At 47.4% G+C, this 14,807-nt stretch overlaps 1 long non-coding RNA gene across 2 annotated transcripts; it reads left to right on the forward strand.

Annotated features, from left to right (window-relative positions):
- The first annotated feature begins 1,838 nt into the window (after positions 1 to 1,838).
- LOC144285538 (uncharacterized) lies at positions 1,839 to 9,779 on the forward strand. Of its 2 annotated transcripts, XR_013353819.1 has the most exons (3): positions 1,839 to 4,833; positions 5,267 to 5,472; positions 5,668 to 9,779. It is a non-coding gene; the product is annotated as an uncharacterized LOC144285538 (long non-coding RNA). The 2 variants fall into 2 exon arrangements; XR_013353818.1 differs by having other exon boundaries at positions 5,267 to 9,779.
- The last annotated feature ends 5,028 nt before the right edge of the window (positions 9,780 to 14,807 follow it).

Genomic DNA, 14,807 nt, shown 5'->3' on the forward strand with positions numbered 1-14,807 from the left:
CAGAGATTGTTCTGTGTTCTTTTAGGCGATGGTCAGTCAGGTGTGGTAGCAAGAGGGTGCCCAGAAGAGGCTTAGAAAAACGAAGTGTAAGATACCCATGGGTCCTAGAGAAATAAAGCTCAGGGGAGCAAGTTCAATTAAGCAGGTGGGGAGTCAAGATAGCAAGGACCAGTGGGCTAATGCCTTTACTGGGGGGTCAGGGTGGGTACACAAGAAAAGGAGCAAGGGGATGTCATGGTGCGGTCCATAAGTGTATTTTCCTTGGTACAGTCATTTCCTTGGTGCATTTGAAGGTCAGGCCTCGGGGGAGGGCAGGAAGAGGAACTTGTGACAGAGGTCACCTTATTACACTTGGTGCTCACCTGGGCCAGGTACTCACAACCTGTGGGTGATGTTGAAGCCCCGGGAAAAACAACAGGGGAGGGGTGGTGGACTATGAAGTCTCAAATCAAGGATGCTAAGTTGGAGAAAGGGTCTCTGGGAGGATGTGAGAGGACGGGAGGCAGAACTGGATCTGCCCAGTGGTTCGAGCTCAGGCAAGCCCACCCAGGGTCGTCTGTCCCTCTTTCCCTTCCACTTCCCTTCCTCCCCGCGTCCCTCTCCAGGGGAGACAAGGAAGCTGGGGCAGGCTGTGGCTCAGTGGTTAGCCGTTATATATTACTGGTCACATATTTTACACTCGGCAGCATGAAAAAAGGGCATAAAATGGCAATTAAATGTCTGAACTGTTGCTATTTTGGAAATTAAAACAGCCTACATTATCCTTGGTGCAACTCCGATTACTGACTCAGGGCAGAGGAGCAGTTATTCCCACCACTTTAGCCGACTTCTTTCCCATAAAAACCCGTTGTTAATGGGTCCCCGGGGACCTCTGAAAATAACAAGATCTGTAATAAAGAAATTAATAACATGCAGAGCAGGCCACAGCTAAAAAGCTTTTTAGAATACATTAATGGTTCTGTTCAGAATGAGGAATACTTGCACCCAAATACCTCCTGTGTTTGATTTCTTGGTACCGGGGGAGGGGGGCTTCCCTTGGCAGTGGGGGGGGAGGGTCGTCTCCAGCTGCGGGGGGGACAGTCGCTGCCCCTGGGGGTCAGCCTCCTTGCAGATGGCAGAGCCAGGCCATCCCCAAAGTCCGGGTCCTCCTCGGGCTGCCTTCTCCCTTCCCTCCTGCCTCTGTCCTCGGCTGTCCTGTCATTCCTTCCTCCTTCCTCTTCCTCTCTCTCCCTTCTTCTCTCTCTCTCTCTTTTTAGCTCTCTCTCCCTCTTCCCTCTCTCTCTTCCTCTGTCTCATGGTCATTTTTGGTCTCCATCTTTTCTATTCTTTCTCATTATGATTTTCTCTTTCTTTCTCTCTACCCCATCTCTCTTTTCCTTTCTTGCCATCTCTCTCTCTCTCCTTTGCTCAGCTCTGTGCCTTTATGTGAGACTCCTCTCCATCCATCAATTGCTGCTTCTGTATTTCTGTACCTCTGTTTCTCATTGTTTTTCTCTTTCTCACTCTGTTTTTCTGTTTTCTTTCTCAATTCATATTCTATTCCTCAATTTCTATCTTCAGTTAAATGCTTCTGTGACTCTACATCCCTATATGTCATCTATCACCTAGCTATCTCTCTCTCTCTCTCTCTCTCTTTCTCTTTTTTAAAGATTTTATCTATTTATTCATGAGACACACACAGGGAGAGGCAGAGACACAGGCAGAGGGAAAAGTAGGCTCCCTGCAGGGACCCCGATGCAGGACCCTGGGATCATGACCTGAACCAAAGGCAGCCGCTCAATCCCTGAGCCACCCAGGCGCCCCTCTTTCTCTCTCTCAATCACTCTTCTTCCAACATCTTGGTCCCTCCTCCTACTTCCCTTTGTTGGTCCCCTCACGCCCTGGCTCTCCGCGCCCTCTTGAATCTGTCTGTTTGCTACTTCTCAAAGCTCTGTATTAATTCATCTAACACAAAGTTAGTATTTTCCTAAAGATATTTCATTTGGAAATTAAGCGGCCACTGAGAAGACACAGCTGCCAAGGAAGGGTCAAGCTCCCCTGGAATTCTGTGTTCCCACTCCACGTGGGGGCCAGGGCAGCCTTTGGGGGCATGTGATCAGCCTCAAGAGAGGCGGGGTGATTCTCCACATTTCGCCCTCCACTAGCATTAGAATTAGACAGACTACGTCCCAGTCTCATGTCCTTACTTACTTCCTCACTGCCTGTGGGACCCTAAGCAAATCACCAAAACTCTCCGAATCTCATTTTCCTCACCTAAATAATGGGGATAAGAATAGGGAGGCGAAGAATTTGAGCAATCTACCATTTTTACGATCTACCATGGCATGGTAAATGGGGGAAAACAATAGGGTGGCAGAAATCTTTTGCAAGTGACTTTGCGGCTCCTTCCATCAAGAGGTGGAGCCTAATTCCCCATCCTTATGACTCCTGGTCTTGGGCTATCCTTGTGACTTGCTATGACCAGTGGACTCCAGTAGAATGACAGTACTCGGGTTCCATGACTCAGAACATTCTCTTCCCTGCTTTGAAGTATACTTATTTTTCAATTAATTTATTTTATAACCCCTTTTCTACCATCCCCAGGGGTTGGTGAAAGGTGATGTGTTTCAGTGCTCAATTAGTCTCTACCAGAGAAACAGATCTCCTGGTCCACTGGTAAATGAGCATGCAGCAAAAATGTGACCCTAAAGGTTCAAGTGGGGAAGCCCTCGAAAGTCTCTGGTACGGTTCCATCTGCATCTTCATTGTCAGAACCTAGAATCCAAGAAGGATCATCCACAGCCTGGGAAAGGTCATGATGAATCCCAAGAGATGCCCAAGGGGAGCAGGGCAGCCCTCAGCCACAGCTCTTCCATATTCTCCTCCTGCCGAACCTCTTGTCTCTCTTGTGCTGCTTCCATTTCCTCCCGCCCCAGAAGATCCTCCCCTTATTGGTTAAGAGTCTGGGGTTATAGTGATTTTTTTCAATGACTAGTTTAAATAAAAGGGAGGGGATTTATTGGCAGACTCTTGGAGAAGAACACGGTGAACTGCCAGGCTGGGAAGGGCAGGGGGCAGGTAAGCCTTAACAACTGGCACCAGGAAATGAGTGTTGTGCGCTTCTCTCTCAATCTCATCATTTCTTCTCTCTGTGCCCCTGCTTCACCCTCCTCTCCCCCCACAAACCTGCCTCCCCGTCCCTCAGCCCAAATGTCCACGTGACAGAACACAGCCACCAAGGGCTCCAGAGTTGGCCATGTCACAGCTCTGGCTGTCCAGAGACAGACTCAGTTCTACACCCAAGATCCTAAGTCCTAGGAGAAGACTCACCAGTTGAGTGTGGGCAGACAGCTGTGGGGACTGGGAGACATCCTGGATTAGAACTCCCTTCAAGGAAAGAACTTGCTGCCCCACTGCAGGGAGGGAATTCGCTGTTAGCCTCCAGCTGTTAATTTTTTCAGGTCTTCTCAACTTTTTTTTTTTTTTAAGATTTTGTTTATTCATGACAGACACAGAGAGAGAGAGAGGCAGAGACACAGGCAGAGGGAGAAGGCTCCATGCAAGTAGCCTGATGTGGGACTCATCTGGGTCTCCAGATTCACACCTCGGGCCGAAGGCAGCACTAAACCGCTGAGCCACCAGGGCTGCCCTCTTCTCAACTTTTGAGCCAAGGTCATGTTTTTCTTGGGGTGGTACCAACCAATGACTGTGTCTCACAGGGTTGTGGTAGAAGGATCCAAGACAAGACTCCTCCAACTGACAGCCTTTGTCCTGGAGCTTTGGGCTGGATCAGCACAGCCTGTATGGGGCCTAAACCACCATCTGTGTCCACCCCCTCACCCCTTCTCACCACCCCACCCCCACACATCTATTTTCTCCTCCTTTCTCCCTTCCTCACTCCTCAAAGGACCATTTGCATTCCTAACCCTCTCAGTTTCCACCTCCCTGAGGACCCAAGTGACACAGCACCCACCCATTGGCATCTCTGAGTACCTTGCACGAAATAGCTGCTCTCACGGAGACTGTGCTCGAGAAGGGGGATTGTCCAGAAGAAGTGCCAGGACACTCCTTGTCCTGTAACCTCTAGTTCTGGATTTTTAAAATTTAATTAATTCTAAATTGTGATAAAATACAATAAAATTTACCATTGTTTTTTTTTGTAAAGATATACTTATTTGAGAGAGGGAGAGCGCACGCACAAGTGGGAGGAGGGGGCGAGGGAGAGGAAGAAGCAGACTCCCTGCTGGGCAGGGAGCCAATGTGGGGCTCAATCCCAGGACCTTGAGATCATGACCTGAGCTGAAGGCAGATGCTTAACCAACTGAGCTACCCAGGTGCCCCTAAAATGTACCATCTTAACTACTTTTAAGTGTATAGTTCAGTGGCATTAATCACATTCACACTGTTGTGCAGCTCTCACCACCAACCATCTGCAGAATGCTTTCATCTGGCAAAACTGAAACTCTGTCCCAATTAAACACTAACTCCCCATTCACCCCCAGCCCCTGGCCGTCAGCATCCTACTTTCTATGAACTTGATGATTCTAGGGACCTCACATAAGCAGAATCATACTCTATTTGTCCTTTTGTAATGGGCCTATTTCACCTAACATCATGTCCTCAAGGTTCATCCGTGTTGTCATTTCTTTGCTTTTTAAGGTTGAATGATGTCCTGTTAAATATATGTATCCCATATTGTTTATTCACTCATCCATCAGTGGACACTCGGGTTGCTTCCACCCTCTGGCTACTGTGACTAATGGCGCTATGAACATGACTGTACAAATATCTTTGGAGTTCCTGCTTTCGATTCATTTGTGTATATACCTAGAAGTGGAATTGCTAGATCATATGGTAAGTCTATTTTAATTCTTTGAGGAACCACCAGTCTGTTTCCCATAACAGCTGCACCATTTTATATTACTACCAACTACAACCTTTTTGTACAGTGAATGTACTCCAAGTCCCTGGTATGCCTTACAATTAAGATGATAAAGCTTATGTGATGTGTATTTTACCCCAATTTCTCCACATCCTCAGCAATACATGCTATTTTTCTGGTTTTATTGGTAGTAGACATCTTAATGAATATGAAGTGGCAGGTCTATTTTCACTGGGATGGGCACCCAGCCATTTCCCCTGACGCTATGGGGAGCTGCCAAGATCCCCTTGGGACCAGGGCATTCACTATCTCAGCTTCCAGGAGTGTTGCCTGCTGACACTGCTCACAGTGAAAATCGTGCCCAGGAATCACCCTTGGCTGATGGGACCTTCTTCCTTCCCTCAGGATGGACCACATCCAGTGACTACTTGGTGCAGAGATTCAAGGCTTGGCTTCCTTGTCTCAGCCTAGTGTGACTCTGAAGGGCCATCCCAGTTCAGAGCTCCTGCTGAGATCAGCTGAAGTCTCTGCTGTAACCACATGGCAGTTGAGCTTCACCTCTGCCCAATCCTGCTTCCCTGACTCCACCTCTTGGGGCCCAGCAGGACCAGGTAAAGGCCTTGGATAAGAAGCCAAGTTGGAGAACCACTACACTAGCCCTGAAGCCATTCCAGTCAGGCTGGCGGGGGTCTAGCCAAGGGTTGAGGTCAGCCTGCAGCAGTGTCTGGGGCTCCCAGCCTCACACCTCTGGGCTGCGGGCTCTGGGCTGAGATTGGCCCCACCTCAACGGACATTCCTTCCACCAGGTCCCCAGGCCCTGGGAGGCACTCACCAACACACCAGTTTTCTGAGGACCTGCATTTCTACCTTGACCACCAGAAGCTTCAAGGAACAAGGTTCCTCACCCAGACACTGACCTCCATTCTTGGTACCTGTGAATCATGCATTTCACACTCCGTGCCTTGGTTCATGCTGCCTCTCTGGGAGGAATGCCCTTCCCACTCTGGCAAACTCCTCTTCACCTGTCTTGATCCAACTCAGGACACACCCCGCCCCCGCCCCCACTACCGCCCTCAAGAAGCCTCTCTGGACTCATCTTATATCCTCGCCAATAGAAGCCCTTCCTCTGTTCTGTGTCCGCCACAGCCCCCGGCCCCCACATGCCTGCCTGTGAACACAGGCACAACTAGACTGGGCGCTCCGTGAAAGTAGAGTCTAGGTTGGACTTGCCCGGCAAGTACCTGGCACAGAGCAGGCATTGGTGAGCAGCAGCCGAAAGCTCCAGCCCAGCTTAGCCATGGGAACGCCAAAATTCATCTAATCTTATTCCAGCAACGCCTAGATCTCTAAAAGGCATTGCTTCCACCAATGGTGAATGCTGCTCCTGCTGCCTGCATCCTGGGGACTGCTTTTGTTCAACCACTTCTGCATACCTGCCAACACGAAAAGAGACCCTGGTAGCAGGACCAGGGCTGGAGACACACAGGGCACAAAATGTAAAGAGGCCTCGCTCTCAGGCACCAATCCTGCACCTGCACCCCTCGGAAAGGGAGCCCTCCTTGCATTTTGCTCCCTGGGCACCTCACCTTGCTTGCCCCAGTCCCTGCCCTGCCCATAACAATAACAAGAGCCACACCTGACATTTGTCCAGTTACTATGTGCAGGGTAGAGAGCTGGGCATTTTGCAGGCATGAAGTTATTAATCCACACAACACTGCTCTAAAATATGAACCTCAAGGTCTCCATGGCATGAGGACCCCAAAACACAGAGAGGTGATTGAATGCTGAGCGGGTATAGGCACGCACTCCCAGCTTGGCCTGGCACCTTGCAATGCTGCCCTGGAGAGGAAGCCCCTTCCCTCCACTGTTCCCACCTCTGGGCCTTGGCACATGCTGTGGCCGGCACCAAGCAAACACTCCTGGTGTCACGTGTCCCTGGATCCTCACAACAGCCCTATCCAGTGGATGTTATGGTTCTCCCTACTTACTGTACAGATGAAGAAACAGCCTCAGTGAGGTGTGGTGCCCCACCCCCACCACCCAGCCAGGCTTCCGGCCACCCAGGGTGTCTGTGGCAGACCAAGAGAAGGTTCTTTTCTCCTGTCTCCCCCTAGGACTCCTCTGTGAGACCTTCTACCAACCCTCACCTCATCAGGTATTTATGGTTTTGCCCGTAAAAGGACAAGCCATCCCGATAAGATAGAAACGTTTTATGGGGCAACAAAAATATAGATAAAATTTTATAGTGCAAATCAGGAGGAGGAAAGTATTAAGTTCCATAAACACCTTTAAATTTTAAACAGCCCCCATTGCAGGGTCCCTGGAGCCAAACTTAAATAATGGATCAGAAAGGGGATAAATCTCCCTGGTCCCCCGTGTGGCAGTGGGAGAGACCTGATCGACAAACAGACAGGAAGGGGGGTATGGGCGGCCGCCCGGTGCAGTGCTGGGTCCTTGCGGGCCGCAGTGCGGGCAGAGAGCCTTGTCTTTATTGTACTTATAAAATATACATGGCCCTTTATTGAATTGCCTGCTGTCGAAATCTGCAAGAATGTTATTGCCTTTTACTGTCCTGGAGAGAAGCAGAGCAGCAACATCTGTGTAATTTCATAAGATGCAGGAGCCATAAATCTGATTGTGCCGGATATAAGATCGATCGTAAAAAATCACGCATTGAACAGAGATCGGGGATGCCGGGAAGCAGCAGGGGCCAGTGCAGCTTGGGGGGCGGGGGGGTGGAGAACGGACCTGCTCCACACCCTCCAGGAGCGGCGTCCCAAGTGGGGCTCTGGCCAGCAGGTGCTTTGGAGGAGTAAGACCCTCCCTGTGGGGTCAGGACCTCTGGGGTCCTTGCCCTCTGCAGGGAAGGGAGGTGGGGTCAAAACCTTCCCAGACCCATGAGAGACCTACTCAGAGATGGGAAGCAAGAGCTGGAAGGGGGCACCCAGGATTCACTGTCCTTATGCATAAGAGGGACAGATGGATGTAGACACACCCAGTCACCCCCAATATCAGGTACATGGGTATAACCAAGACATCCTCCAACCTCTGTTTCAACCTGCCTCACACCACTACCCACAATGACCTTCTCTTAATCCTTCTCTTGTATAAAATTTGTCTTGTATCTTCATAAAAAGTGCAATTGTTTTGGAGATAGATAGATAGATAGATAGATAGATAGATAGATAGATAGATATTAGGGATGGAGACAACAAATAGAACCCCTCTTTCCCTCTGGGCTTGGAGCCAGGGAGAGATAAGACACAGTGATATCAAACCAGCCTAATCACTCATCAGATCTGATTGGAGGGCATGGCTGAGATGAGCCACCCATTGGGCTTTCTCATATGGTCCTTCTGATCTGAATTGCCCTTTCCATTTCTGGACTGTCCCCCAGGGCAAAGCCTTCTGGGAACCTACACCACCCCCAGCACTCTCCCTGCAGGCAGGCCTGCGGAATCGAGAAAGCCCAGAAGAGGCTGGGTGAGGCATGCTCAGTTCCGGTCCCCAAATGCACCAATCCAGTCTCACCTCCCTTGGGGCAGAATCAGTGAGGGGTGCAGAGAGAAGCCAGGAGTGTTCTTACAGAAACCCAAGTCCATGTGGCAATGACGGTATCTCCATCCCTGGCCTCTCCTCTGAGATGAAGTCCCAAGAAACTCATCAGAAAGTGTGAAAGCATGGGAAAGGTTTGCCCAGGGCTTCTCTGCTCTCTGAATGCCTGGAAATTACCTTTCCTTGTCAACCAAGCTGCCCTTGCCCTACAGCTGAGTGAGAAGGGGTGAGTTTTTAAAGAGCAAGAAAATGATACAGAGATGGGAATTGGTTGCTCCCAAAGAGATGGTCTTCCAACAGCACTCTTATCAGTTATCTGTTGCTCTATAACAAATAACCCCAAAACTTAGAGGCCTGAAATAAGAACATTTGTTATCTCATAGCTTCTTGAAGGTCTGGAATCCTACAAAGTGTGTCCGAGTAAGAAGTAGCTAGTGCCATCCACCTCTCCCTCCTTCCTTCCTGGGACACAGACATTCTGTCTGGAGTGATGGCAGCCACTTTGTGACCATAAGATGACAACCATGAGGAAAGTAAAGCCTACCAGCTAAAAATATTAATTTAGAAAGACAGAACTTCAAAGGTTTCAGTGATCATGGGGTCAACCACCACAAGCAGCCACCTTGTTCTAGACTTCTTTTTCCATGAGAAAAAATGATTCATTTGAGCTCATGTTCACTGGGTTCTCTTTTACCTACATAACCAAACACATCCTCTATCTAGCTGATGGTGGTAGCCAATAGAAAAAATATAGCTTTGAAGTGAGTCTCCCCTTCATGATACAAAGCAGTGTGCCAGCATATAGATGCAAAATGGCAGAGAGAAATGAAAAAAAATTTTAAAGGAATGCCATCCAATTCAGCAGGAGTGTGGGAAAATGATCGTTCTTATGTACTGTTGGTGAAAGTATAAATTGGTTTAGCCTTATTAGGGAGTAATTTAGCTATATCTATTATGCTATAAAATGCATAAACTCTCTGACCTAGAAACCTCACTTCTATAAATCTATCCCACAGAAATAATCACATGCATGGGTAACGTAATAAGCATAAGAATGTTCATTGTAGCATTGCTTATAATAGCAGACATTGGGAGCAATCTCTATCTCCATCAGCAGACACACAGTCAAATAAATTACTGTTGAAGTCTGTGCCATCCAGTACGATAGCCCCTGGTCACGTGTGGCTACTCAGCTCTTGAAATGTAACTAGTTCACATGTGCTGTTAGCGTAAAATACATGCTGGATTTCAAAGAATATTTTTAAATAATGCAAAAAAGTCTCAATGGTGATATATTGTTTACATGTTGAAATGATAATATTTTGGGCCCGCTTGGTTAAATAAAATACATTATCAAAATTAATCCCATTTATTCCATTTCCTTTATTTCAATGTGGCTACTGGAAAATTTAAGGGGCACTTGGGTGGCTCAGTCAGTTAAGCATCTGACTCTTGGTTTTAGCTCAGGTTATGATCTCAGGGTTGTGAGATCGAGCCTTAGGATGGGCTCCGTGCCCTGAGTGGGGCTCCACTATCAGCACAGAGTATGCCTGAAATTCTCTCCCTCTGCCTCTCCCTTCACTGGTGCTTGCTCTCTTTCTCTCTGTCTTCTCTCTCTCCCTCTCAAATAAGTAAATATTAAATAAACAAAATATTTAAAATTATATATGTGGCTTACATTACTTTCTATTGGATGGCACTGTTTTATTTTTTTAAGATTTTATTTATTTATTTGAGAGGGAGGGAGTGAGAGAGCGCGAGAGTGAGAAGGAGCACAAGAGCAGGGGGAGGGAGAAGCAGACTCCCCATCGAGCAGGGAGTCCAATGCAGGGTTCGATCCTAGGATCCTGGGATCATGACCCAAGCCGAAGGCAGATGCTTAACCAATCGAGCCACCCAGGATCCCCTGGACTTCACTGTTTTAAACACAGATGGAATACTATGCAGCCTTTAAAACAGTGAGGAAGAGGTGAACACACATTTGGGAAAATGCCCTCAATATATTACTAAGTTAATAAAGAATTCGTACAACTAAAAAATTAGTGTGATCTCAGTTTTGGAAGACAAGTGAGTGTTGTATGTGTAGACAAGATTTTTGAAGGATGCACTAAGCCACTGAGAGTGGTTGTCTTGGAACAACATTGGGGGCTTTTTATTTTTTACCTTTCTGTTATTATTTGATTTTGTTGTACCAAGCATGTATTTCCTCTGTAACTGAAATTAATTTTAATGAGAAAAGAGAGAGGAGTAACACTACCAAGTAGCAGGTGTCACATTTTGGTCATAGAAACTTGCATATCAGGAACTAGGTTTCTGAAAAAAATGCAGAAGAGCCAATAAAGGCAGAGAACTACAAAAAAGCCAAACGGGATGCGGGTGGGGGTGGCTCCAGGACACAGAAGCTCAAAGGATGCAGCCAGCAAGGATTGAGCCACCACTACAGCGTCCCGGCCTCGCGTGCTTCTGCTCCACGCTCCTCCCTACTGCTTATGAAGTTTTGGACATTCTCCCTGACTTCTAGGTAGGTACCCAGGCTGGAAGCCAGCACCAACCTCTCTTGAAGGGGCACAAGATGGGAATGTTCTGAGGGTTGCTGTTTGGTAAAGCCTCATACAAGTTACCCACTTCAATGGTCTCAGTTAAGACTCCTTTGTAAATAAGAGAAGCCACTTCCACCCAGTTTAAGAAAAGAGGGAGTTGATGATATTGTAGCATCTCTACTATCTGGCAGTCTCCAGAGCTTCAAGGCTGAGCATCAGGCTTAATCAGAACCCAACTTTCTGGTTTGTACCTGCTTCTGCTGCTTGCATAGCCACAGGTCCTTCACTGAATTTCTCAACCTCTATGTTCCTCAGTTTTATCATCCATCATATGCGGATAATATTAGCTCCTACCTCATGCATTTTTTTGTGAGGCATAAATGAATCCATACGTTTATGATGCTTAGAACAGTGGCTGGCATAGAGTAAAAAGCCCATAAATGCCCTTTTGCTCTTTATACATTTAGTGATCAATGCATTAAGCTTGTAAATCTCGTAACCAAAAGTTCCACAAACATTTGGACATCCTTACACAACTATTCAATCAAAACTTGGAATCAGGGCAGCCCTGGTGGCTCAGCAGGGTGTGATCCTGGAGACCCGGGATCGAGTTCCGCGTGGGGCTCCCTGCGTGGAGCTTGCTTCTCCCTCTGCCTGTGTCTCTGCCTCTCTCTCTCTCTGATATGCAAGTCTATCATGAATAAATAAATAAATAAAAATCTTTAAAAAAATAAAACAAAAACAAAAAAACCTTGTAATCAAATTCTCTTAAACATTGATTATATTAGTTTACTCTATATATTCATTAATTATATACTTTTTTTTTTTTTTTACTAATGACTATCCTTTTTTGCAGTATTGGCTTATGGTAATTGCATGGAAATATTAATTTCAGAAAGAAATAAGTTTCCAGCTTAAAGAACTCAGACCCTCACCCCACAGAACAAATTTATACAGTATTTAAAAAGTATAAGAGTGCCTGGGTGGCTCAGTCAGGTGAGCACCTGACTCTTGGTTTCAGTTCAGGTCATGATCTCAGAGTCCTAAGATCGAGCCTCGAGTCAGGCTCCATGCTCTGTATGGAGTTTGCTTATCTCTCTCCCTCTGCTCCTCCCCCTCCTTGCTCTCTCTCTCTCTCAAATAAATAAATAAAATAAGTATTTTATGAATAAATAATAAATAAAAGAAGTATTTTATTTATTTAATCATGAGAGACTCAGAGAGAGAGAGAGAGTGAGAGAGAGAAAGGCAGAGGGAGAAGCAGGCTCCCACAAGGAACCCAATGCAGGACTTGATCCCTGATCCTAGGATCTCACCCTGAGCTAAAGGCAGATGCTCAATCGCTGAGCCACCCAGGCTTCCCAAATAAAATCTTTAAATAAGAAGTATAGAAGTTTCCTTTGGGCAAGGGATAATACTAGAAAATTCATGAATTAATGACACCAATAGTGCCTATGCTAGAAAAAGGCTGGCAAACACATTTGTTGATTCTACTATTGGTAAGAATGGCCTCTCTGGATCTCAGCACAGGTTAGTATTGCTTCCAGACCAGCTGGTGAAGCCTAGGTTTTAGTCCAAATTGATGGTGGCCACTGGTCCTTGGAACTTCACATTCTGCATTTTCTGGGAAACCAGCCTCACCTGGGCTGAGCTGCGACCGTCACCAGCTTTAAAGGTTCACATCGCTGATCACCATTTTTCACAATGTCCAGGCAGGCCAGTGCCCATCACCCAAATACTCAGCGGCTGGTGGTCAACTGGCAACCCCTCACTGATTTGCCACCTCGGGGTGGGGTGCTACTCCTGGCTTGAGTATCCTGCAGTGGATCCGCCCTCTCCATAATCACTATGATGGAGAGCACGTCAATGGGTTTATAAATTTTCTCAAATCTTCTTTGACGTCTAGATAAAAATCACACCCTTCTTAATACTTCATCTTCTTTTAAGTGCTTCAAACATTGGGGCATCTGGCTGGCTCAGTCGGTAGAGCTCGTGACTCTTGATCTCGGGGTCATACATTTAAGCCCCACATTGGGTGTAGAGATGACTTAAAAATAAAATCTGAAAAAGAAATGCTTCAAACATCTTCCAAACAGACAAACTGGATTAGAATGACCACCAACCTCCCTGTTGCACTATTTTTAGGCTGTAACAGAAGTGTCTAGGGATCCCTGGGTGGCGCAGTGGTTTGGCGCCTGCCTTTGGCCCAGGGCGCGATCCTGGAGACCCGGGATCGAATCCCACGTCGGGCTCCCGGTGCATGGAGCCTGCTTCTCCCTCTGCCTGTGTCTCTGCCTCTCTCTCTCTCTCTCTCTGTGACTATCATAAAAAAAGAAGTGTCTCTAACATTGATAATGAGAATTTTTCAGTTCCTCGTGATTCCCATACTTGTGTTCTACCTTTTGGAGGTTACTGTCATTTTGCCTGACCTAAAAGAGGAAAGACACCATGTCAGGCAGCTGAGGTTCAAGGGGCAGGGTTGCGCCTTCCAAGCAACATCTACCCATGCCCGTGCTGACTGAGCAGGGCTTGGAGAGAAAGGTCCTCAGGCTGCAGCAATGAGACTTCCCCAGGTCCATCTGGTCTTGCAACCTAGTGCGTCTCCACCCTCTTCATGTCCCGGGCCAGGTAGCTGTGGCCAGGGGGTCTGTGAGCAAGCCTGGCTTCAGGTGGGGGGGGGGGGGCTCCTCTGTTAAGTAGAGGGCCAGAAGGACTCAGAAAAGGGGATTGTTGTGGGCTCTGCAGACGCTGCAAAATGGGGATGTCTCAGTGGGGCTTTTGCTGTTCTCTACAGTTCATTCTTTAATTTTTAAAGTGCGAATTTCGGGGCGACCCCGGTGGCCCAGCGGTTTAGCGCCGCCTGGAGCCTGGGGCGTGATCCTGGAGGCCCGGGATGGAGTCCCACGTCGGGCTCTCTGTATGAAGCCTGCTTCTCCCTCTGCCTCTCTCTCCCTCTCTCTCTGTCTCTATGAATTAAAAAAAAAAAAAAAAAAAAAAACTTTATTTGAAAAAATAAATATATAAAGTGCCAAGTTCCAGAACCTCCCTCTTGTGGTAAGGAGGAATCCCCAGAGCAAAGGAAATCTGCTGGAGCACCTGCCCCCAGGGCCTTCTCAGGGACTCTCCCAGAGCCATCTGCCATGTTCCTCGATAGGCAGGCAAAGACCCACCGCGATGTCTGGAAGGGCGTGCCTCTAACTCTGCCGTCAGAAAGCAGGGCGATGCCACCTCAGATGTCCTGCCCATTCTTCACACCCACCACGTCCTAAAGCTACCTGGTATCTCTCCCACTCCTTAGTTAGTCCTACACTTTCTTGCGTTTGGGGGTTTTATTTATTTGTTTATTTCTGCAATTCACCATATGTAAATTTTTATAGCTTTATTGAGATCTACTTTATATACCCTGAAATTCATCCATTTAGCATACGATACAAGTGGTTTTGGTTTTTTAATTTTTTTTTTAAGATTTTATTTGACACACACAGAGAGAGAGCACGAGGAGGGAGGAGGTGCAGGGGGAGAGGGGGAAGCTGACTCCCCACTGAGCAGGGAGCCCAGCTCAGGGCTGGATCCCAGGACCCTGGGATCATGACCTGAGCCCAAAGCAGACGTTCAACCAACAGAGCCACCCAGGCACCCCAGTTCAGTGGTTTTTAAAAGCCACGGAGTTGTACCACCATTAGCAGTATCTAATTTTAGGACATTTTCATCATTCCCAAAGAAATTCCATACCCATTGACTGCCAGTCCCCATTTTCCCCCAACTACCAGCTACTGATCTTTGGGTCTCTACTGACTTGCCTATCACTGACATTTCATATGAATGGAATCATAACACGCGGTCTTTGTGAC

The sequence above is a fragment of the Canis aureus genome, chromosome 16, assembly GCF_053574225.1.
Source record: "Canis aureus isolate CA01 chromosome 16, VMU_Caureus_v.1.0, whole genome shotgun sequence".
Lineage (NCBI taxonomy): Eukaryota > Metazoa > Chordata > Mammalia > Carnivora > Canidae > Canis > Canis aureus.